At 41.8% G+C, this 22380-nt stretch overlaps 1 pseudogene; it reads right to left on the reverse strand.

The window, feature by feature from the left end:
• Positions 1-2233: 2233 nt before the first annotated feature.
• Positions 2234-21171, reverse strand: LOC141434201 (nonsense-mediated mRNA decay factor SMG8-like; annotated as a pseudogene).
• Positions 21172-22380: the final 1209 nt, after the last annotated feature.

Genomic DNA, 22380 nt, shown 5'->3' on the forward strand with positions numbered 1-22380 from the left:
CTATACGTAGTTTTCAAGGCAATTTTTTAGGGCGATATGTACTAGCATTAATTTGGTACCCACTTGAGATCGAATATGTCAGGGTCCCAAATTAACGCTCGTGACCGTACGTATAATAATATTGATGTCTTGCGATTTTCATTTTTTGCTGTAACCCCATGCAACCAGAACCAAATGATAATTGAAGCGTTAAAGTATTAATTTATTGAAATACTAGCTGTTGCTCGCGACTCCGTCCGCGTAGGATTCGTTTATCGCTATCCTGCGGGAACTATGCATTTTTCGAAATAAAAGCTATCCTATGTCCTTCCCCGGTTCTCAAAACTATCTGTTTACCGAATTGCATCTAAATCGGTTCAGCGGTTTACATGTGATGAAGTAATACAAATAAACAAACAGACTTACAAACTTTTGCATTTATAATATTAGTGGCATTCCAAGGTCACCTTGGCATTGAAATCAGGAGCTGAAATTAATAGGAGGTAAATCAAAAACAATATTTACTATTTCTAGGATCATCCAACAAGAACAAAACTGCGATATCAAATTTAGATTACAAATTGGGTTAAAATTAAGCCTACTGCATATCAGTAATTGCTATTTAATTAAAAAAAATAGCAAATTCAATTAAACTCGAAATGCATCTCTTGTCAAAAAAAACGAAATAAACAGTCCCAAAAATAAAAAACATTACCTTGCTTTTAATTTTGCCAATGTCAAAAAACCGTTGGTTAAATCAAATAAACAGATAAAAATCGTCCATAACAATAAAACACTTTGTAGTTAAGTTGTAATATTGCTTTATTTAATTTGATATAATTGTCATGTATAAAACCAAGTATCACATTAATCGTTGTGATAAAAATCTTTGAAAAAATATATCTTGATTTCAATGTCGACAATAATGTGAATAGTTTTTGAAGTTTAGTGAATTGAACGGAGAAAAGTATCATATCATATTTTACACTACATCGCATTCACCAGCTCTTTCTATCTTCTACCGTTTGAGAGAAAGAAATGCTTTTGGCCTCTGGTTTGCCTAACGGTTCCATGTATTTAGGGCAGTTTTCACCACTCATGAACCAATTATGTGTAACAAATCTGTGTGATGGCATGCTTGTTTTGTCCGAATAAAGAGATATAGCATCACATTTATTATCTGTCACATTGAATTTATCAATTAGTGGTGAAATAGGCCTTCAGACAAGTTAATAGAATTGACACGTGGCCGCGTGCCGGAAAATGTTGGTAGTCTACCCGCAAGATCAACAGACGATCTGTTATAGGTCGCGGGAAGCAATGAGGGCTATCGTTTTTTGTCTCACTAGATGGCGCACTGTTGCGTGAGGTTTTTAAGTATGGTTTTGAAAGTCTGTTATTACGGGCGTGAAAACAAAGTTTAGATTTAAATCATATTTAATACACCTTAAAACCGTACCATATAAATATCGAGCATGCCACAGTGTTGCATAGTCCCTGTTTTGTTCGGAAAAAAGGGAGGACAAAGGTTTCCGAAAGACAAAACTGTCTCAAAACACAGACATTCATTGCCCCGGAACGCATATTTGCCATAATTAATTTCAGATATTGCAAAATATTCACAAAATTATTCTAATTATAAATAAACCCGCGTAGCTCACCCAAAAACTATGAGATTTGACATTTCGGAGACCTCACGCTACACTAGCGCCTCTAGCGGCGAATTCATACGCGATAGCCCTCATTGGCTACGAGTAGTACAAAACCGATCAACATTTAGATCCGATGACTCATAACAGCTCTGATTAAGCAAGGTTTTAAGCAGCTTTTCCACCAATAATGTGTGAGGATGTGTTGCGAGGGATGTATTTTTCATTAACCAATAGAAACGCTTCATTTACACATCCTCGCACAGCACATCTCTGGTGGGAACAGCTAGGGTTGCCAACTATACTGTTAAAAACAGTATTATACTGTTTTTCACAACATCATACTTTTTACTGTTGAACAAAAATAAAGTATACAACTGTTTTCAGCATCAAAATGCCTAGCACTAAGCACACGCTAAGTCAGTGCACCTTACTTAGTCAGTCACAGAAGTGGTGTTTCAGGACGAATCTTTCAATGTAAATATACAAAAAAAGTGCTTCTTATTTATTTAATTGTAGTTTGATTGTCGCTAAATTAATTAGTTGTGGGAAAAAGATTAAAAATTTGCCTTTAAAACAATAAAACACTGTTTCGTCCTAAAATACTGTTTGTTTTCTTTCTCAGGCCTAAATATACTTTATTTATTGTAAAAAATGTTGGCAACCCTAGAAACAGCCGAGGCGGAGCGAGGAAAGGTAAATGCAGCGTTTCTATTGGTGAATGAAAAACATATTCCTCTCCATCTCTGGTGGAAACGCTGCTTTAGACGAAGCCAGTAACGCTGGCGCCCGTCCCCAGACATGCCAGCGCTGGCCTGGCCCGTGTTTATATGACACCAACTGGATACATTTCATTCTTGGATTGTTCTTGCGGAGGTTTCCGCCAGTGTTAGCAACCAGCTCTGGCTGGACTTGAAAAACTGTTAACACAAGGCCAATAACAAGCCAGCGCTGGCTGCCATTAACACTGGCTTCGTCTGAACTGAACCAACCACTTTGGGACTATGTCAACTGGTGTCAAGTGTCCCGTGATATTTAATTATCCGTCTTGAAGAAGGCTTCTATACGTCAAGCAGAAAATACACTTCCGCTGATAAACTAAAAGGGTTCCGTTTTTTCCTTTTGAGGTACGGAACCCTAAAATGATGAGGTTATTCAGACAGTCCAGTAAATTCGTATAAAGCCGCTGTCACTTTAATACCTCTATAATTAGTAGATGGTCAAGTGTTTTTCTTAAATTAGTTCTTCCAGACTCCCTGTCAATAAGTAGAACCAATAGGGTTTCTTCAGACATTGATTTGGATAACCATACTGCGGATAGCTGGGAGACGTCTGGGGGTTCTGATGTCCAGCAGGACGCCGCTTTTTTCTGCGTTGCGCTTGTTCAAGTTCCTTTGTCGAAGTTTCCTTAAAAGATAAATAGTTAGGTTATTACAACAATTGGTTCGACAAGGGACCAAGTGTGAGGCCCCGTTTAGACCTGCAAGAAAAATCGTGCAAGTTGCATTACATTGCGGCGCTCGATTGACCGCAACAAACTCGTTGGCTTTAAAGCCGAGTTTAGACTTGCAAGATAAATCGTGCATGTTGCATCACATTGCGAGGCCGTAAAGCCAACGAGTTTGTAGTGGTCAATGGAGGGCCGCAATGTAATGCAACTTGCACGATTTTTCTTGCATATCTAAATTTGGCTTGAGACTCTAAGGCGACCAAGCTCTATTTCTGTGAAATTAGGTTAGGTTTTATAAATAAGAGCTGGATTGAGAGATAGAACGCGAGAGGGATGTAAGGAAGGAGGGAGATCGTAGAGACAAGGGCCATTCTACATAGCTTTACGTAAATTTCTTAACCCCTTTTCGTTAGGAAAAGTAAACCAAATTATTTATCCTTCTACCCCCTCCTATGCTTAAATAAATAAATAAATATCACGGGACAATTCACACCAATGCTTGGCATTACTTTTAAAGAATCTTTAAGTTTTCCTTAAATAGGATAATTGGTTTTGACTTAAATGGGAATCATAACCTGGCGTCCCGAAAAACCAAAAGCAAGTCATCCTCATCAGCCTACAGCAGCCCACTGCTGGACATAGGCCTCTTCCATGGCGCGCCACAACACTCTGTTTTCAGCCCCTCGCATCCATCCGCCGCCAGCGGCCCTCTTAAGGTCGTCCGTCCACCGTGCCTCAGGATGCCCTACATTATGCTTTCCCGCAAGAAAAAACAAGCAAAGCATAGACTTTCCACTCATCTTTAGTGCTTACGTAATATTTGAACGGCCCTAGATAAAAGCGGAGGAGATGGAGGAGAGGGTCCCCTCAAGGTTGGGAGAACGGGGAGGGAGATTAGGAAGTAAAGAAGTGTTTGAAGATAGGGTTATCAGGGTAGGCATTAGGGTAGGGGTAGGGTAGGGGGTGTGCAAGGCACCTGCGGTCACTCGCGGAGCCCGAAGAGCGGCGCGAGCAGCAGCCCGCTGGCGGCCGGCGCGCGTGGCCGCGGGAGGGGCCCGCGCTCGTCCGCGTACGTGTGCGGCAGACGGAGCACCCAGTACGCTGACGCGGTCAGCTCCAACGGGGGAGAGCCCACGGGCTGCGGCACGAAGATCGGCCCGCCGAGCACTGGCTGGACCTACAGTGGGAACAGAGCAAGGTTTTTAATTATAATTTGGAACTGTCATGCGTTAAAAAAATGCGTTTTAGTTATTCCATCAGTTAGACACGTATTTTTTCTATAGCGCGTCAGAATTTCGGAGGGGGCCCGTCACGCCGTGCTAAAAAGTTTTATATGGTATGACGTCACGCGGAACTTAAATTGGCCATATTTTCATTATTTTTAATTTAATTGACAAAATAAAAAATATGTGGCCAATATTTCCTGGTAATATAGCTATGGGACTAATAAGTATTTTTTAGGAAACTAAACCATTACAGACAAGCTTTTATTTTACCTCGTATCGCTTATTGCGTTTGCGTTTGATAGTATGAATGGATTGGATAACACGTCAGTTATACTTCGACAAATAATATGTGAGTGACCCGTGTATTTCGTTAAAGTACGCTAAAGTAGGGTCACTAACCTTGGGGTCCAGCGTGACGTGCACGGGCGCCTTGGGCGTGACGACGTGCACGCGCGTCAGCTGGGCCAGCATGGTGCTGGCGGAGCGGCAGAGGCAGGGCGCGTACAGCGGCATGTCTGCGGCCGCCAGCCGCGCGCCGGCCGAGCGCCCGCACGCGCCGCCGCCGCCGTTCACCACCGTGTCCGGGGACGACATCATGAACCTAGAAAACCACATTATAAGTTACACATTGTGCTGACAGTCGCCGACTAGACTAGACGGGAAAGTCGATTATCCCGACCACTGCGCCTCGTGTAGCGAGTCTTGAGGTCTCGTGTGTAGTGTCTTAAGTCTCATTCGTAGTGTCTTCAGATCCCGTGTATCGTGTCTCTGGGTTTCGTGCGTCATGTTTTAGGTCTCGTTTGGAGTGTCTCCAGAATACTCCAGATCTCGTGTATTGTGATTTGTGTCTCAGGGTTTCGTGCGTCGTGTCTTAAGTCTCGTTGGGAGTGTATCTAAATCCCGTGTGTCGTGTCTCAGGATTTCGTGCGTTGTGTCTTAAGTCTCGTTGGGAGTGTATCTAGATCCCGTGTGTCGTGTCTCAGGATTTCGTGTGTCATGTCTCAAGTCTCATTCGTAGTGTCTCCAGATCCCGTGTGTCGTGTCTCAGGGTCTCGTGTGTTATGTCTTAAGTCTCGTTCGTTGTGTCTCCTTATACCGTGTATCGTGTCTCAGGGTTTCGAGTGTTGTAGCGTAACCTCCTGCGACCCACCATACTACAAAAATTGACATCGAAATTTAAAACTTAATATCTCATATCGGGTGTCCCAAAAAGGGCGCAAGATTTCAATTTGCCGCCATTTTTTATTTTATTGCTGGCAACGTGGCAAAACCCTAAAAAAACTTATTTGAAAGCTGAATGTTTAGGGTTTGTAAAAATGGCGGGTTATACGAAAGATCAACGCGTTTTTATTATTGAACAATATTTCAAAAGAAGTTTGGCGTGTACGGTTCGAAAATTCCGTACAAAATATGGTCGGAATATTGACTTGACTTCATCAACTGTGAGCAGTGGTTGCAAAATTCAGGGAGAGTGGATCAATGCATGATGTTCATTCAACTGGTCGTCCAGAAACAAGCCGTTCAAATGGCAATGATGTAAAAGAGGAAATTCGACGCTGTATTGGAGAAATTCAGCCGCATCTATGCAAAATGGTCATAGAAATTTTTGACAAAAGAGTGCGTATGTGCCAGAAAAGCCTAGGAGGACATTTGCCTGACATATTATTCCACAAATAACCCTATTTTATGTATATCTAGATTTTATATACAAATATATTATAACGAAAAAAAAAGAGTTTTTCATCAATTTCAAATCTTGCGTCCTTTTTGGGACAGCCTTTAGATAAAGTTGAATTTATTTTTTTTGTCAATTTGAATGATACAGAGAAATGACACTTTATTCCTTTTTCAAAAGATATTAGTTCTACAGCTAACAATATGTACTAGTATTATCACTTTGAACCCCAGGAGGTTAAGTCTCGATTGTCATGTCACCGGATCTCGTTTACCGAGTATCGGAGCCTCGGGTTTCCATCTCACTGTCTGAACCCACCTGTGTCAGCGCGGGCACTCGTAGCTCGCGCCACGCGCCACGCCGCTACTTGCTCCATGCTGCGATGTGTGTCGTGTCTCTGGTCTCGTGTGTTGCGTCACTGGGTCCCGTGCCTCATGTTTTTAAGTCTCGTTTGTAGTGTCTCTAGATCCCGTGTATCGTGTCTCAGGGTTTCGTGCGTCGTGTCTTCAAGCCTCGTTTGTAGTGTCTCCAGATCCCGTGTGTGTGTCACCGAATCTCGTTTACCGAGTATTAAACCTCGGGTTTCCATCTCCCTGTGTGTACCAGCACCCACCCTGTGTCCGCGCGGGCACTCGTACTCGATGCCGATGAATATCTTGACGGTGAGGTGGTGCGGGGCGGCGGCTTCCCGCGGCGCCCGCGCGCGTCGCCTGCGCCACGCGCCACGCCGCTACTTGCTCATGCTGCAATGACCGTAAACCGAGTTTAGACGAAGAAAAATCGTGCAAGTTGCATTACATTGCGGCGCTCGATTGACCACTACAAACTCGTTGGCTTTACGGCCTCGCAATGTAATGCAACTTGCATGATTTTTCTTGCAAGTCTATACTCGGCTTTAGCGTTGCGTTGAAAATATCTGTGCACCTCATGAAGTCCTATTAAGTGGGGGAGGCCTAACAGTGGACGTCCTACAACTGATATAATGATGATTTATTGTTGATTTAATCATCAAAAAAATACAGCATTACAGTAAAAATCAATGCGCTGTAAAATTCAGTTATACACACAAAAAAGCATTTTTTTAAAATACAACAAAATAAAAATGTTTTGGGATTTTCACCCTTGTTTCCCTTTAACAACGTTAAATCACACAACTAGTACAGTCAGCAGCATAAATAGAGTTAAAGAGAGTATATTTTCTAATCCCTCAGACTTTTTCTATGACAAATACTTTTATACATTATGAATTATTTGCCTTCCAAGGCTATGGATAATCATCGGCACTTTTTACGCACAGAAACACAAAAAAAGCACTTTAAAATGCCACGCGAAAACAACGCTAAACTTTGACAGCAATAGACAGATGACATTTGAATTTAGTGTCACCAGTGCAAGAAATTAGTTCTATTATGTTTCGTAATATGGCGAGGTTTTTTATAATTCTGTTCGCCTTTATACATACACTTTTATAAGGTACCTTGACATTTTGAGCCCGTAACTGCTCATCCATTCTGCTGCAGACTGTACCTCTTGATCTAGTTTCTCTCTAGTTTTTTTTTATTGTGAGAGGAAGGCAAACGAGCAAGCGGGTCATCTGATGTTATATTATATGATTTACATAACTATTCCAAATTTCAAGTCATTCTGACTACTGGAAGTTAGTCACTTGCAAGATTGATTACAGACAGACAAAAAACGGACAGGTGAAACTAAATAAAAGCTTGTAAAAACCTCGGCCGCCAAACTGTTCCATAAATTACATGTGCAAGGTAGAAAGGAATGTTTGTCCACTGACCGCACATGCGCGTCCCACGGCAGCAGGTAGTTGGTGTGCGGCAGGAAGCCGGGCTGCAGGTGCTCGCCGAGCCCGGGGCTGTGCGAGTACAGCGAGGAAGGCCCGAGACACCACCAGCGACCAGCTGGCGAACGCCGGCAGCAGCCCCGCCGGCGACAGTGTGTGCAGCATGCCGGGGAGGTACTCCGTCGTTGACGGTTGACGGGTCATCACCTTTTCTGCAAACAAATGTTGGCCTACTCCGTTAATCTAAGGCCTACTGTCCACGTAGACCGCACGTCATACGCACGACATCATCAATGAGGGCTATCGTTTTTTGTCTTTCTAGATGGCGCCACTGTTGCGTGAGGTTTTTAATTGTGGCTTTCAAAGTCTGTTATTACGGGCGTAAAAACAAAGTTTAGATTAAAATCATATTTAATACACCTTAAAACCGTACCATAACCGTAAAAATATCGAGCAACCACAGTGTTGCGTAGTCCCGTTTTATTCGGAAAAAAAGGGAGGACAAAAGTTTCCGAAAGACAAAACTGTCTCAAAACACAGACATATATTGCCCCATAACGCATAATACGGTATTTGACAACTCCTGATTTTGCCATATCTTAATATTATTATGAAAATATAGATAAACAGATACAGCCTTATTCATAAAAAATCCTTAATTGAGGTTTGATCGGTCTGTTACTTAGCAGACTGATTAAGCTTGTTAGACGGTTGTCAAGAAGTATGATTCATAAACGCTTGCTAGCAGTCTGCTAGTTGTTGAGCCGCTGATAGACTGATTAGACTCGTTATGTTGGCCACCTTGACAAATCAAAGACAAAAAATGGCCTAATCGATAATTAAAAAAAAAAAGTTGACAGCAGTGACAGCAAATTAGCAGGAAAAAAAATAAAAAGCGAGAAGTTTGTTTTCCCCGCCATTTCCGATCCGCATGTTTATGTTGTGCAAAAAGCCATAATTGTGTTAATCATCCTATTTTTTTTTCATACTTATTGTTAATTTATTGCTGCTAATTTAGAGGATTTTTAAATACAAATTCCTGAAAATATTTTTTCCTGGTTTTTTTTTAATCTTTGCGTAACTTCACCCTTCACTAAAATATCTTCGGTATGGTTTTTTGCTCTTGTCAAAGTCAGCTGTTCAAACTTGTGGCGGCCATTTTGTGACTTAGCAGGGAGATAAAGGAGGGTCTACGGTCCGCTAACTTTAGCAGAGCCTTGATCGACTGATTAGCGCTAACAGACGTTTATGAATCATGTTTTTTAGCATCGGGGCTTCAAGGAGCCTTCAAGAGGCTCTAACTTTTATGAATAAGGCTGATAGTGTTTACCGAAGAGACAATTTTAATCGGTTGAAAATTGGATTTATAGTGATTTTTTGAAAAATCTATATACCTGTCTCCTTCTCAAACGCTTTTCTCTATGCATCAAGTATGGCGGTACTGGCGTGTGACGTCACATGCCAGTATGTCTTTCTCTGTCTAACCTTGAATTTCAAACCTTTGTAACTTTGTTATTTGTATAGGTAGCTTAAAAATTGTTTTTCTATTCGATAACAGGCATTGTGTAGTTTTAATTTATAAAACATTTACAAAATAGTCAAATACCATATTGCCATAATTAATTTCAGGTAATGCAAAATATTCACAAAAGTATTCTAATTATAAATGAACCCGCGTAGCTCACCCAAAAACTATGAGATTTGACATTTCGGAGACCTCTCGCTGCACTAGCGCCTCTAGCGGCGAATTCATACGCGATAGCCCTCATTGACGCTAGTGTGTAGCTCCTAAGAATAATTCTCAGTACCGTGGACACAGCGTCGTTCCTTTCTACGTAGGATGCAAGCAAGCTGCACACAAGCGTCAAATGACGATATCGTGCGTATGACGTGCGGTCTGCGTGGACAGTAGGCCTAACCTAACATATGGTAGCATGGTGAAGGGTTGTGTTGCTCTGAAGATGAACTCTCTTTCACCAGAGATGTGCAAGGAAGCGATGCGAAGAATGTTTTTGTCGTGAACCGATAGAAACATTTTATTTACCTATGCTTACTCAGCAAAGCCAATGTCATGTCGTATCAGGAGCTGAAAACGCTGGCAGAGAACCGAAAAGAGTGGCGATTACTCCACCGACAAGAGCTAAGCTCTTAAATTAATGATGATGATGCTTGCTCAGGTCAGCTCTAGTTGATTATGAATATCACAAGCTTTTTTTATCAAAATTATGAACAAGTGCGGCCTGACTTTATTTCAATTCGCCATTAAAGGTTGCCGAGTGCTTCGACTGACCGGTGTTGGAGCCCCTCACGGGCACGAGGTACTGCGGGCTGGCGTCGGAGCCGGCGGCGGAGCCCGGCGAGAGGGCGTCGGGCGCCGACCACGCGGAATCGCCCGAGTTGCCGTCAGACGCGCGGGTCTCCGCCTCCGCCTCTTGCGACTCGCCCTTCACTGACGCCGCCCTGCAATGACGATTTATATCAAACCATGTGAAAACAACGAGACAATAAATAGATGTGATAGGACCAAATCACTGCCAACTGGAACAACACTATGAAATCGAAGCGGCATCAGCATGCTCCTGACAGAGAGGAGCAACAGAAAGAAAGACATCTTTGCCTAGCCGTGGGACGCTCATCATTGGCCCATGTCATCTGTAAAAGATGGTTTGGCGTCCATGGTGTTGCAGCATTTACCTACGTGGCTTGGAAGGACCATTCGGGAGCGACTGCATGGTTGGCAAATAAGTCCAGTCGTGCCCAGCGACTTACGAGGGAGAACAGCGCGCTGATGTTTCAGAACTCGTTTTAGAGTTAGCGAGTTTTACAAGCTTTTAATTAGTTTCACCTGTCCCGTTGTCCGCCTGTCTGTAGTCAAATTTTGCAAATTAAATAAGACCAATTTCCAGTAGTCGGATTGACACGAAATTTGGAATACTTATGTAAATTGCGTGACAATACAATAATCTGGTAGTGACATCCTGGTAGTCCGGCCAGGATCGTCTCCGCAGGGCGGAACTCTTCAACGGTTAACGGCATCGACTTGAAATTTGGTATGCACATGTAGTTTGGGTGACAGTGCTAGTAAAGTCGATAAAAAGTACAGTAACCAAAAAAAGCTTGTATTGTTGTGAAGCCGTGGTGGCCTAGTGGTTTGACCTATCGCCTCTCAAGCAGAGGGTCATGGGTTCAAACCCCGGCTCGCACCTCTAAGTTTTTCGAAGTTCATGTGCGGAATTACATTTGAAATTTACCACGAGCTTTGCGATGAAGGAAAACATCGTGAGGAGACCTGCACAAACCTGCGAAGCAATTCAATGGCGCGTGTGAAGTTACCAATCCGCACTGGGCCCGCGTGGGAACTACGGCCCAAGCCCTCTTCTTCTGAGAGGAGGCCTGTGCCCACCAGTGGGACGTATATAGGCTGGGATATTTTTTTAATAAAAACATATTTGAAGCGAGTTGTGACACGTCAATAGGCTTAGTTACCTGTAGGAGGGCGTGGAGGGGGTGAAGACCGGCAGCGCGACGGCGAGCAGCGTGGGGCAGACGGCGCACTCGTGCGCGGCGCCGGCGTAGAACGCGCAGTTGGCCGCGCGCACCGAGTACGGGTCCTCGCGCGAGCACTTGCTGCGCCCGCAGTTGCACGCGCTGATGTAGCGCACGCCCGACGAGTGCTCTTTACTGCTGTCGCTGCGGTACACTCAACCTCATCAATAACTCAACATTTCTGTACCTTGTCGCTTTCAGTCAAACACAACATGACGTTAAAGTGACAAGGTACAAAAGTGATCACTTATTTATGACGTTGACTGTAACAAAAGTTGATTCGATTTGTAGCATTCGAAGATGGCGGATGTAGACAATATCTTAATTTTGCTATTTCTGTTTCTTTGGCTAGTTGAAGTATAATTTTAATAGTGTTTTATGCGGCGATTAACCTTAACAGTGAACAGTGATCCCAAACTTCTATATTGCTCTCGTGTCTAACATTTTTTAATGCGCAAGTGGACTCCACGTGGTTTCTGGAATTTTACTATCAAGTTGCAAAAACTACAATCACCGTACAACGTCCCTCTCAAAGAGAGTTTACCTTGACACTGGCGAACTTGTCCTATTAATTAGGACAGAAAAGCCATATTTTAAAAGAGAAGAAGAAGAAGAAGTAACAAAAGTTCGCGTTGAGAGAGGATACACATTGGGCGCTCGGCGCTGCGTTGAGCGCGCGTTGATACACACACAGCGTTCAGCACGGCGTTCGGCGAGCGTTATCAATATCAAAATGTTCGACATCTATGCGTCCACTCTACACGAAAGCGCGCGATCTGATGTACGGCCAAATGGCGGTGCATATATCTAGAAGCACGCAGCTAAGAGCTTGTCCAGAAAGGGCGAATTCACCGCGATTCTCTCGCGCGTATTACGCGCGACCGTTGCGTTCACAGGTACGTACCAACGCGCGAGCATTTGGGCACTCGATACGTGCACTCGCTCTAGAGTTCGCGCGTTAACTGGACGCAACAAAGCGTCTTAAAAGACAAGCAAGCAAGGCAAAGCAAGCAAGCAAGGTCTTTAAAGACCTTGTCCAGAAGGGGCGAATTCGTCGCGAATCGTATCGCGCGAATTCATACGCGCGTTGTCGAGGTACTAGACGTCAATACATCGCGTCCACAAGCATCGCGCGAATTCAAAATACGCGCGTATATCGCGTGCACTACGCCAGACTGACTCGCGCGTATTGCGACAAGGGACGCTTTGTTGCGTCCAATTAACGCGCGAACTCTAGAGCGCGGAGTGCACGTATCGAGTGCCCAAATGCTCGCGCGTTGGTACGCACCTTGTGGACGCAACGGTCGCGCGTAATACGCGCGAGAGAATCGCGGCGAATTCGCGTTTTCTGGACAAGCTCTAACCCCCGCGCAACGCGCCTTCGAACAAAAATCTGACAACGCGCGGAGCGCTTGCATGTGTACACCTTTAACAGACCTCTTTATTCTTAAAACGCGCGTTACCAAAGCGCGCGCTTTAAAACGCCTAATGTGTACTCGCTCTGAGAGCGAATACACATTGGACGCTTGGCGCTGCGTTGATAGCGTAAACACACCGCGCTCAGCACGCCGTTCGGCGAGCGTTATCAAAATATTCATCCTCCATTTTCCAACTTGCGTCTACTCTACACGAAAGCTCGCGATCAAATGCACGGCAAAATGGTGGCGCATGTGTCTCAAAGCGCGCGGCTGGCGCCCAAGCAACGCGCGTTCTTGCCGCAATATTGTGGACGCGCGCTCGCATGTGTATACATCAACAGAACGCCTGGTTCTCAAAGCGAGCGTTGGCAAAGCAATTTGTTTTGTTTTTGTTGGCAATACAACAAGCGCACAAAACGAGGCATTTTTTTGTTTTTGTTTGCCGAGAGCCGGCCGGTTCAAGTTTAAAACTCTGTTTCTCACTTCGATTGAGAGGAAATAAAATAGCAGCAATAGAATTTTTTGTCGATTTATTAATATAAATTACGAATAAGATTTTCAAAAAATGTATATAAACTTTTTTGTTTGTGGCTGTTGGCAGTTGATTTTAGATGAAGATTTTACTTGAAAAATAGTTGTTCGATATATCGCCTTTTTTATTCTAGTTTTAATTTGCAAAGCGCTGCGCTAAGTCTGACTGAAACGAAACGCAGCCTACGAAGGTATTGGCTATGGTCTGCGCGCGCAACTAGTGTCAATTTGAACTCGCCAGAAGAAGACACATTTTATTTCAATATTTTATTAATTAATTAAAACCTACTACATCAAGAGAACATTTTAGTTGTGCTGTGTTAAAGAATATTATTTTGTGTAATCCGTGCGTACGTGTGACTTTTTTAAGACATTTAGATTTGACCTAAGCCTGGACTGCTGAAAACTTTCCACGGGTTCGCTATCGTAGAGGAAAGGCATGGTGAGTCTTTTGTAATTAATCTGGAATGATAAAGGCAGTATTAACCGAAAGCCCATCTTTCTGTGTCCAGTTTTTAGGTCATTCTAAACTTAACCAGTTTCTCCTCATACAGTCCATTTGCTTCGAAAACTTTTCTTTACGTGGTTCCGTGACGCCACAATAGTTTTGATTTGACGTATCAAAACTAGAATGACGGTTTTTTTTTGTTTTTGTGTAGGTACTAGTATTTTTCGCTCCGCACCTTTACGGAGTATTTGTCTTTAAGAAAAAAACTCATCTGTACAAAAAGTTAAGGTGTATCTATAGTTACTGGTCCGCACTGGGCCCGCGTGGGAACTATGGCCCAAGCCTCTTGTTATGAGAGGAGGCCTGTGCCCAGCAGTGGGACGTATATAGGCTGGGTTGGATGAATAGTTACTGGTCGGGATGGATGCAGGGGTGGTTGGTGAGCGAGGGCGCCTCACACAGGCTGCGCGTGCGCCAGGCGGCGGCGCAGGCGGCCCGCAGGCGCGCGCGCGCCGCGCCCGCCACCGGCCCGCGACCCATCGCGTGCAGCACGCCTAACGCCACGTTCACCTGCGCACACACACCTCAGCCAACCATCACCCAAATATGTGCTCTACCACCCTAAAGTTGATAATCATAAAACAATAAAGCCAATAGACGTGTCTGTCGACTTGAAAGTTCGACTTTAGCGACATATTCATTTGATAGGAACTTGATAGGCCACTTATTTGGCTGATGGTACAAATGACTCACTTTAGGAAAAGATGTTTTATAATAAGCCGTGTTTTTCTTGATTTCCGTTAACTTGAGCAGACGACTCAGTTCCTTGATAGAAACTACCAGGTAAATTAACTTTATGGCCAATAAAAAAAAAATGGACGTAAAACGTAAAAGGTCACTTTGTAAAATTCACAAACATAAACATAAAAAGAGACATTTTAAAAAATATTTTTTGACCTTATTTTGCTAAGTGTGAATTAAAAACTTTCATACTATGCCGAAAATACAAATGAGACATGGATGCACAGAAAAACCAGAAACAGAGACCAACGCTGAGAATCGAACCCAGGTCCTCAGCAATCCGTGCTGCGTGCTATAACCCCTACACCACCGCTGGACAGGAGTCTAGACACAAATTTGTCTTATGCACACATATCTCAGGTTGCTTTTTTCTACTACGCTACTTAAGCAGTTTGTATTTTCGATATGGTTTTCACGGGATAACCGTAACAGTAACAAATTTGGAGTTGAAATAAAAACACACTGTGCACATAATTCTTGATTATCCGTTAAACAGTAAGAGTTAAATAAGAGTTGTGTTCGAGAAATTAACTTCAATTGATCCGTTGAATGTTCTCCTAAAGTTCATCATAAATCAAAAATAACTTGGTGTATAGGTTAATTTCCTAAAAATCTAATTCATTACATAATCCGTAAATTACATTATCAAAAAATATTAGACAAGTTTTTATTTTCTTTTGTCACTAATGGTTTCGGTACAAATCGGAAGTTATGGCATTTTCTCTATTTTTTTTATTTTTTTTCGTGATCCATACCTTGTGTGCGTGGTGTTGACTAGAGTAATGCGCCGGCAGACCCTCCGCGTAAGACGCCTGCGCTATCGGCAGAACCTATAAAAAAGTTTTTTTTTTTAATTTTAATTTTTTTTTTTTAATTATATATTAGAAACATCAGACTAAGGCGCACTGGAATTACTTTGTTGGTTTCACAGTGATGTAATTGCCAAAAAACACTGAGATATTGCGTTTTAATAGCTCATAAGAAGTATATCAATAAGCTAGTGACCTTCTTTCTTAACTAAAAGTTACACTCTTGTCGGTGGAGTATCTTCCACTCAACCCTCCTTTAAGCCATCCTCTTGAGTCTTGACCTCTTAATACGTCGCGACGCCGACAGAATACGATGGCAAAACATCAATACATCTGTAACTCTTAGGGCCTCTCCACACTGCGATTTTTTACCGTGCGATATTTATTCGCGCGAATTATACATGCGTGTGTGGCCTATAACACGGGCAAATAATTAAAACGTAGATCGTACTCGTCAAACTCAACAACATTACTTCAGTGACTTGAAAATAATTCGTTTTTTAATTTCTATACACTTTAAAGTTTATTCGAAGAAGCAATGTAAAGCAAAATGTTTGATATTCGTAGCGTGACAGCTGACAGGCGACGCCAGTTGGGTTCTAGGATGGCGTGCATTGAATTTACGATTAAGTTGTTAGAAAAAAAAAACAAAGTTAAGTTTTGATTTTAATTAAGTGGGACCATGATGATCCAATGAGGGCTATCGCGTATGAATTCGCCACTAGAGGCGCTAGTGTAGCGTGAGGTCTCCGAAATGTCAAATCTCATAGTTTTTGGGTGAGCTACGCGGGTTTATTTATAATTAGAATAATTTTGTGAATATTTTGCAATATCTGAAATTAATTATGGCAAATATGCGTTACGGGGCAATAAATGTCTGTGTTTTGAGACAGTTTTGTCTTTCGGAAACTTGTGTCTTCCCTTTTTTCCGAACAAAACGGGGACTATGCAACACTGTGGCATGTCGATATTTTTATGGTACGGTTTTAAGGTGTATTTAATATGATTTTAATCTAAACTTTGTTTTCACGCCCGTAATAACAGACTTTGAAAGCCATACTTAAAAACCTCACGCAACAGTGCGCCATCTAGTGAGACAAAAAACGATAGCCCTCATTACCAGTGATCTATAGAGCCTCTGTTTTTAATATTATCCCTGGATCTGGGCCACACATTGTATAATTATTAATTATTCTGGGCCCTGTCCGCACTGCGATTTTTTTCCGCGCGGTTTTTTTTTCGCAATTCTGTAACACATTAAATCTTTGACGAGTATCCGCACTGGCTGTGAAATAACGCAAGAAATTGTATATAAATCGCAGAGTATAATTAAAAAGGTGAAAATCCGTAGTGCGGACAGGCCCTTAATTGAAGAAGGTACCACCTTACCTTGGCACAGCGCGCCTGCGAGAACCTTACGTCAGTCGCCAGCGCGTCGTGGAGCGCGCCGCCGCCCTCCTCGGGCTGCGCCTCCGCCGAGTACAGCGGCTCCAGCGCCTGCGCCGCCGCGCGCCACGACCACGCACTGGGCAGCTAACACAAACAGTTATATTACAGTACAAAGGTGCGGCTACAAGTACAAATGTGGCGATCACAACGTTTGGCCCGTAGAATGATGTGTTTAAATAAACATTATTAACTTAAACCTAACTGTTTTTTATTTAGACATATCATTCGTTTGTCGATGGAGACACCTGGCGCCTATCTAAACAAATACTTGGTGCCTCTGTTGCTCCGGGACCTCGCCGAATCAACGCCCTGTAGTCTCATTAATTCATTTTACAATTTGCAATGATAGCCGTGTGCATAAAGGGAGAGTTTTCACCGCCATAGGGTGACCTCTAGCTTTTCTATTTTGAATGTGATTTTGAATTTCCCACGGCTCAAAAAAGTAGCGTCAAGTCGCCGCGTCGAGTAACAGCGTCAAGATGGCTGCTTTCAGGAATGATCTTGGTTAGTAGCAGTCGTGGCAGTGGTACAAATAAAAGAAATTGGAGTGAATGAAAAAAAATAACAGTGTTTTTGCCGAAATTGAAGAGGTTTTTTTACAGCGACAAAGCTCAAAATTTGACGCATTTGTCCAGATTTGACGCTGGAAACAAGCTGGAAATGAGCGTCGAGCGGCTTGTATGTGGCCGCGCCTTAACAGGAATGGCGAACAAATTAAACTTAGGCGCAAGCTACACAGAAGAGACGTGGGACCGTCTGTGCGTTTTGTGCTGTCTCTATGTTTTGTGTCTAGCCCAGGCGTGCGACCAATTTGCTACTGCAGCCCTCGTTTAGAAAACGTTTTTTTTGTACATTGTGTCTTAAGGGCGGTAAATAAAGAATTACGAACGAGAGTCTATTAGTTGAAATCGATAACTCACCTCAAAGAAGGAAGTGCTCATCGCATACTTCCCGACGTTGTCGTCGAAGCCCTCCCCGAAGGCCAGGTCTATGTGTCCCTGCAGGAACTGGCGGAAGCCCCCCCTCTCGGGCGCGGGGGGCGCGGGGGGCGCGGGGTCGGCGCCGCGCAGCGCTGCACCAGGCCGCGCACGAGGGCGCTCACGTCGCGCGCGCTCGACGAGTCCTCTGTGCTTATGTAGACGAACTCTTCGTTCTTTGGTATGGCGAAGAGGGATTTTGCGCTGAAAGATGGCAGGTACGGACATGACTTCAACACATATAAGCTTGTATGATTAATGTTTAAATATGATTTCATCAAATACCAGCTAAAGTCAATGTTTACTATTTATTCATTTCATCGAATATTCATTACCTCGAATGATTGAAACAAGTATTTTTAAATCACCGATTTTTTTAATTCTGGAAATATTATGTAGTAGTTATTCAGTTATATTTGTATGCAAAATTGCGTTGCATATGTCGCGGGCCGCAGTTTGACTACCACTGCGCTAGCGTGAGGGGGTCATACTCACCACACGTTAGTAATGATCCTCGCCTTCCTCAGTATGAAGTACAGCTGGTCTTCCACGGAGTGCTCGAGACGCTTGAGCGCGGCGGGCGCGCGGCGCAGGGCGCTCGGGCCGCGCCGGAAGTGGAACAGGAGCCGCGGGCAGCACGCGCGCCCGTGGGACTCCCACGCGCCGCCCAGCCGCTCAGCGCGCTAGTCGACAGCTGGCTCAGCTCCGTTCTGGCTCATGCAAAATACTACATTGTACCCAAATCATTTGGGCCTATACGTCTGCCATGTTTCCTGTAACTTCATACATTTTATATGGGCTCGCTGCACACGGTTGACGCAGGTGGCTGCCACATGCTACAAATGAATACAATACTGTGGCTGACGCGTTCGGCCTGTGTGTGGAGTCCTTTACAAACGAATTTTGATGTGTTGCCTGTGCTCAATGTATTTTGTGGATGAGCGACATGTAAAATGAAATAGTGAATAAAACGTGCCATTATACCCGTTTATATCTACCCGAACCGCGGGCGAGTGTTGATTGATAGTTGTCGAGTGCAAAATGGGTTTTTTTGCTTTTTGCACAACTCTACTTTTCATTTTGACTGTGAGGAAATTAAACAGCAACAGTGCCAATAAGTGTTCATTTACTACCGTTGATTTGCTATTTCTATAATGACTTATTAGAATAGTCTATTTTTAAAATTTTATGATTATAAAACTTGTTTTTTTATGATAGCATGTGATATGATGATGTCCTACTACAAGGCAAAGGCCTTTCACTTAGATTTCAAACTTGAATTACAAAAATAGTAGATTGTACAACAAGAGCATAAAACAAACCATTTTTACCTGAGGCATTCATATAGCCAACCGAGCCGGTATGGTAGGGGTGGATAGACATGTCGAGGGGAAAATGGGTTTAATGCTTGAGTTTTACGCTCTGCTTTCACTTCAATTGATAGGAAATTAAATAGCAACAGTGGATACAATTGTTCGCTTACTAGGTACCTTTTATTTTTCATACCAATGCATGCTATATAATTATACATTTTTAGTTGGTTTAATTTTTTTTATTGATTTGATTGATTTTTAGTTTTACATAAAATTAAAATTATTAAAAAAATTAATAGTTTTTTTTTGTTTGTGGCTGTTGACACCTGATTACCTTGGTTTTAGACAATGACTTTACTTTATGCACTAGAGCATAAAAAGTAATTTTATGTTACCTAGATCCAGCATAAATACCAACTTTCGAGCATGAGAAGTGAAAAAAATTGTCTGTGGCTGTTGGCACCTGATTGCCTTGGCCTTAGACAAAGATTTTACTTTAACACTAGAGCAGGGGTCTCAAAGCCGCAGTACTGAAAAGATTGGGAACCCCTGCGCTTAAACAACTTGAACCTTTCAAATAAATAACTTTCCAGGCAGACTTATACTAACCAAAGTTACTACACAACTCCTCATTCAGTGCTAACCCAAGGTTGAGTAGTGTCAAAACATATAGAACACAACAACAATCCTGGATGTGCCGCTGTTTTATAATATTATTGACCAATTATTAACAGTAAATTCAAGAAGAGAAGCTAGAATGCCTTTAAAATGGTCTCAAAAATCATTATACAAAAGTATTGATGACCAATTGGAAATATATAATTTTATTTTTTCATCATTTCAAAGTGTAATAAAATCATTGTGTGTACTAAAGAAATTATTACAAAATGCTCAAACTACCTTAAAAATAAACCCATAGCAAATGTACCTAATATTATAATAATCTTAGTTAGGTTATAGTATATAAGCAGTAGCAGGAAGTAATTAGTAGTAGTTATGTAACACATGTATTAATCGGTCTTATTTCCTACCTGGATCCTGTAACACAGGGACTCCTAGCTCAGGATCCAGAGCCGTAGACTCTTGTTCATAAGTTTTTTATGCAATAAATTATTTTCATTTTTTTTTTCATGGATACAAATTGTCACATTGTCTAATTAGCATGTTTTAATGATACACTATAACTTAGAATATACTTTGGGAGATGACATTATGTCAATATTTTGCAGGTATCCTTCTCAATTCCAAACTAACTTACCTATAAGCATCAATGGCTTTAAAAAGCTGTAAGTATCCGAGATCAAACACAGGAGTGGGTGAGGACAGTACCACAATATGGCACAGATGGAATATCAGCGCCATCGCTTTGCATGCTTCAGCAGCTAGCTCTCCTGCTGCTACCAGCCAGTGTGAGGCATCTGCGTCTTTCTCTGTTGTGTTAGAGTTCTCATCTAAGTCGGCTGCGAGGGTGGCGAGCTGCTTCGTGTCGAGGTACGTGACGGCATGAAGGTAAAGGACGCTGCGGCGTTCGTCCCAATGGCATTCAATGCCATTCTGGTAAAAAAAAAGTCTAAGCAGTGTAAGAAAGTATAGATGTGTCAAAGTTTAAGATGTTTTTTTTAGTAGAATCTAGTACGTCAGTAGCTATGTGAAATAATGAGGAACCTCACCTCTTCAGTTGCCGCCGACGGCAAGAGTGGTGTTGTTTTGTTGGGATACCGGTAAGGTGACTTGCCTATAATGCCAACAACCACAATGTGTTCTTTTTTAGAGAACTCTGGTATATCCGTAAGCGAGAACGTCTTCATTTTGGCTGTTTAACATGTGAAAACTGTTTTTTACTATTTCTGCTAACGTTACGAAAAAGTGTTTACAAGTTAAACGTCAAGTGTCAACGTCAAAGTCAAAAATACTTTTCTTTTACTACATACACTGACTTCAAAGACATACTGATTGTCAACATTGCTTGACTTAGGTATTTAAAGTATTTCTGAAAAAATATTCACTACGAGAAACAAATTAGTCTAGAAATTAGTGAACACAATATTCAACAACTAAAATTATAAATAATTTTGTTATGTGTATTTATTTTATTAGTCTAAAACATACATAATGTAACGAGCATCGTTTCTCGTTTCCAAGCACGTAAGACTTGCATCTTTCTTTAAATTACATTTCTCAAAAATTAGTTTTTTATTAAACGTGTATTTATTTCTCATTAGGTAAAAAGACTAATTAACTGGTATGCAAGTAATAATAATTATAATATAATTAATTAATTAGTAAAAGTATAAATGTACCAAATTATATTTGCTAACATATTCAACTATGTATAAAAATAAAATGATACCTGTTTAGAGTGGCACAAAGTTGCTTTTAGAGTTCTATTACAATGCCATTTGTATTATTTTGTATTCGATCATTAGCATTGTTGACGTCAAATCGTGGTTAACGTGGTTTGATTGAGGTTTGATTGCGTTGCGTGCGTACATTAGTATCTCTTAGTAGTCTGTGCCTCTTTGGTCTGTGCTTTGCGTTGTCATAACAAACACGTCAAAGTCAGCTGTAATGTAACCTTTCGAAATCAAGGCCTACAATATGCGGTGAATGTAGAAATGAATCCAGTTATCGCGATAAATCTACACTATCGGCCGCGGCGGACATCAGTTCCGCGAGTCTAGTAGATAACGTGGTACGAGCGACACTTTTATTGCAAAAGTTGTGTTAGAAAATATCTGAACATCATGTCTTCGGTTGTCGAAGATATTTGTGAACTATTGGATAGCTACAATGGAAGAGATAAGGTAAGGAACGCGGAAGCTGGCCTTGATATTTGCGACAAGCCTCACTCAGTCAATAACCTGATCAATTAGGTACAATATTTCGAAATGTCGCTGTTTAAAATATTCTTAATAAGGTAGTAGCAAGATTTAATTATTAACTTATAATTTATTTAATATTAGAAGATTACGAATAAAGTAAGAAAAGTACATTATTTTGTTTACAATAATACAATATATATAACTCTTGTGTAAAGACCATTAAACAGTTTTTTTTTTAATTCCCACAGGATAGAAAGCTTTATTTAATAATCACCATCTTTTATTTAATTTAAGTAATTGCATGAAATTGAACAAATCCATTTCCCAGTATTATTTAAAACTAATATACCTCACAATAATAGCTACATAGGTAGATCTTAGTAGAAAGAAACAGACAAATACTCTTCATTCTCAAAAAGTCTACAAAATTATGATTATTAATTTGACCCTTGTTTTTTTTATTAAATACTAGCTGTTGCCCGAGGC

This window comes from Choristoneura fumiferana, chromosome 13, assembly GCF_025370935.1.
Source record: "Choristoneura fumiferana chromosome 13, NRCan_CFum_1, whole genome shotgun sequence".
Classification (NCBI taxonomy): Eukaryota; Metazoa; Arthropoda; class Insecta; order Lepidoptera; family Tortricidae; genus Choristoneura; species Choristoneura fumiferana.